General features: G+C 37.5%; 1 long non-coding RNA gene across 1 annotated transcript; it reads right to left on the reverse strand.

Annotated features, from left to right (window-relative positions):
* Positions 1–2,412: 2,412 nt before the first annotated feature.
* Positions 2,413–3,283, reverse strand: LOC121049009. The gene is made up of 3 exons (XR_005799122.1): positions 3,188–3,283; positions 2,620–2,786; positions 2,413–2,547 (listed from the first exon to the last, which is right to left on the reverse strand). It is a non-coding gene; the product is annotated as an uncharacterized LOC121049009 (long non-coding RNA).
* Between the last annotated feature and the right edge of the window lie 899 nt (positions 3,284–4,182).

Raw genomic sequence — 4,182 nt, forward strand, 5'->3', positions numbered from 1 at the left:
TCATGGGAAGAGGATCTGATAACCTAGTTTTTCACTCATTTCTAAGTAATCAAAATTGCAAAAGCATTAAGATATGTCAACCAAAAATATTGAAAACCCAGAAAACAAAAAGTTAGGGAAGTGTCATAACTAGCTGCTATCTTATCAAAGTTGGGTTCCTCCCTTGAGGGAATAATACCATATCTAGCTCGAGTAGGAAAATATCTGAAGTAAGGAAAATATATTACAACTAAGCATTAACTAAAAACAGATACTGTACTTCACCAAAAGAACATAATTCAACCCAGAAAAAGTTCACACTTGATAGCAGCAAAAATGGTATCAGAAGCTCCTAACAAGGGATTATTATAATGCTTCTGGGTGAAAAGACCTCCTAGCAAAATTTACAAGTCTACAACTCATTTATTAATACTCAGAACCTAGGACCTAAACCTTTACCTGCCCTCCCCACCAACTACCCACAACTCACCATCAGACCCATCAAACTATCTACCAAAGCCTTGATCAACCAAAAGTACCTAAGCAACCAAAATTAATAGAATCTAGTTCGATGTTATCAAATTCAATTTCCTCTATTGAATTATAATAAGCTGTTTGAAATTGCTCATCTAGAAATGTAATTATCAGGTGTAAAGTTAAAAGACTCCAACCACAGACAAAATCACAACCAAAGAATGTCAAATATGAGTACACTGCAAACTCACCCTGCAACAGGCTGAAAGTAAAAGAGTTTATCTTTGATACTGTTGGGTCCATGGATTGCATGTCAACTATGTATCTTATATGCAGATGACTCACTGCTGCTCTTGATTTCTCCAATGCTTCTGAGTTAGTACTACATTTCTTTAGCTTGCTCAGCGAGGCGACCTTCTTTTGGTACTCAAATTTCATAAGCTCACCTGCCTGCCCAATAATAGTTAATCCCAAATAAGATCGAGTACATAGCTAGCTGATATATAGTAAAATAAATAACACACTAATCTGAAGTGTTAAACTGGTATATCTAGTTCTGTAATCTGAGGTTGCTGTGTATGACATTGATACTAGTATGACAAGAGACCGCAATCAACAAGAGCAAAGAATTATGGAGACAATTTGACAAGTTAGAGTCATTTAATTATATGAAAGTGCAAATGAATTCCTCTAAACATGATCAGTATAGTTCTGTAAGAAGCCGAAAAGTACATTTCTTGCCCACATGATCAGTATAGTTCTGTAATAGAACAAAAAAGGTCAGAAGACTTCTTTTTAAGTCATAAACATTATTATTTTAACTCTTAATAAGCAGTCAGCTTGACCTGAATTGGTGCAGACAAACTAGATATATCCATCAGCTATATATTCAAAAAAGAAAAGAAAAGTTACTTTAAGTAGATACAAGTTAATTGCAGTAGAAACTAGTAGATATATCCATCAGTTATATATTCAACAAAAACAGAGGTTACTTTAAGTAGATACAAGTTAATTGCAGTAGAAACTAGAAGCAAAATACAATACAATTGGCATAAATATGTGGTGTTTGTTTTCCAAATTAAGACAAAACACAATAAAACAATGACAATAGAAGCTAAATGAATAGAAACCGGTTTACTTGATTAATGCAAGTTAATGTTTACCAACCAATGTTACTTATAAACATCGAATTGATATAGTATAAGAATCGCAGGTATCACAACTACCACAAATAACCTAATAACAAATACTAAGGAAAAAGTACCAAAGCATGCTTATAACAATCATATTCTTAAAACCAAATCCAGAACAGTGTATTAAAATATCAATGATATAACAAAATGTAAGACTTATAAAATTACATTTGAAAGACATCATATAACCAACTACCCCAAACTGAACACGAGTGAAATCATATGATATCAAGCACACAAATTATCCTTAATCAATACCAGCAAGGAGCAATATTATCTAATCAGTCATCTAAAACCTCACCTGCCAATCCAGTAAATCAACAACAACATTCTCAGCCACCCCGTTTTTGGGTTGAAGCTCTTCCAACACTTTGGGATTGGAAACCTCAACAACTGTGGCAACTCTCGTGTTCTCGCTATCGAAAATCCCTCTCTCTTTGATCAAAAGAGGATCTATCAACGCAATCGCTGCTCAAATTCAAAATAAAACCCTTAAATGAAACTCAAATTCCATTCACAACAAAAACCCAGATCCAATTCCACCAAAAGCTTTCACCTTTATCAAAATCTCAATGTTACAGCAAAAACCCAACAAAACCCAAATGCAATTCCACCTAAAGCTTCCACCTTTATCAAAATCTCACACTTACAACAAAAACCCAGATCAAAATAGACTCTAAAAGTTTAAATCAACTTACAAGACCAGTCATCGGCGAGTTTCTGACTCTGAAACAGGAAGGTGTTCCAGCCTCTCTCCACGGCGGCCGTCATGACCTGCTTGCTCTCCGTCCAAACCCACACCATCTTCTTCGAGCTCCCAAACGACGTCGTAGAAGAAGCAACTGATGAACTCTGGGTGGCCTTGGTTTCCATTGGGTGTTTATTATGTGAAGAAATCAATCTGCAAATAAAAGGCAACCACATAACCATAACAATAAAATAGAACAATTAACTAATAGACAATTAAATATACATTTATTGGGGTTGCTCGATGAGGAGCGCATGAACGGCTTGTTAGCCTTGTTGGGGTCGCCATTGGCTTCTCGAATCATCTTCTGCTCCCCAATGCTTTGTACTTTTCAGAATCTCAGACAAACTCAGCATGCTTTGTACTTGATATATGCCCACAGTTTACTTTACCTAAATAACTTAAGAAACTGGGTTTAGGGTTTAGACACTAGAAACATATCCTCAAAAGCATATTGAGGTTTACATCAGCAGCAATATCCAACAAACATAGTATATAGGAAATGAGGAAGTATAATTGCAAGTTTCTCCACATATATGTACGAAAAAGCTGTTATCTGTAGCAAATAATGGTACTCGATCCATAAACATATAGTTTCAAAATTTCATAATAAAATTCTCAACCGCACCAACTTACGCTGGTATCATCCTAACTATTAACCCTTCTTAATTCTTACAATTTTACTGCATCATCATGCTACAAGCGAAATCCAGATGAATTGAATCAAACAGTGCTCTGAGTGTTTTGGCCTATACTTAAAAATCAAGCCCAAGCATGAATCCACACACACTACCTTAGTGCCCGAAATGACGTCGTCCGAGAACGAAGGGATATGCGAGTACTCTATAGCTGGAACCTCACCATGTCCATCACTTTGACCAAGTTTCAAAAGCCGCCGACTAGAATTTCTCGCAAAATCGTCAACATTAATTGCTACTCATAATGTCTGTAACCCAAGTTATCTTATCAAAACTAACAAAAAATCATAAATTTCTAAGCAAAACATTTATGCTGAAAGGCATAAGTAAAAAAATTCAAATGAAGGTGTATTTGCCTGAAGGACTTTGGGACCGAGAAGATGAGATGACTTGCGAAGAGTGGCCGGGTTGGGTAACGACTTGGCTCCGACGGATTTGAGATCCATGTTGAGGAGCTCCGATTTCATTGACTTCACCACCATGCGGGTTTCATCGGCGAATGCCCAGTGGATCAAGATCATTGCTTAGAGTTTCTCGAAGTCGCCTCCGAAGCACCATCCTCGGCTTCTTAGGGTTTCGATTGTGGCGTCGGAGAGAGCCTAGAGCTTTCCTTCCTTCAATAGCTTGTTTGGATTATAAATCTCAAGTCGAGACAACTCCCAATCTAAGCAGATGCAGAGAGGATGAGACAACCCCCAACCCCTAATTTCTGAGAAACCCAATGACAAACCTAATAACAAACCCAGAACCCTTTGTACCAGAACACAGAATCTTTCAATTTCCGTAAACAAACCTTTGTCAGCCGCTTTAGGGTTTGAGAGAGAGGATGGGGATGGTGAGAAGAGATTTGGGGATTTGAGAGGAAAGTGGAGAAGATATGAGGATTTGGGTCGGTATATCGAGGAAGAAATGCGGAGGAGGAGTGAGAGGGGTCCAGAGGTTTTGGGTCGGTATATCGGGGAAGAAAGGCGGAGAAGGAGTGAGAAAAGGTCGAGAGGTTCGAGAGGTTTTGTCTTCTATTTTTCCCTTTCGCACAAGATATGGCTAGGTCTAGGGTACGCATTAAACTTTATTGAATTCTCAAGTTGAT

Source organism: Rosa chinensis, chromosome 5, assembly GCF_002994745.2.
Source record: "Rosa chinensis cultivar Old Blush chromosome 5, RchiOBHm-V2, whole genome shotgun sequence".
In the NCBI taxonomy this organism is placed as follows: Eukaryota; Viridiplantae; Streptophyta; class Magnoliopsida; order Rosales; family Rosaceae; genus Rosa; species Rosa chinensis.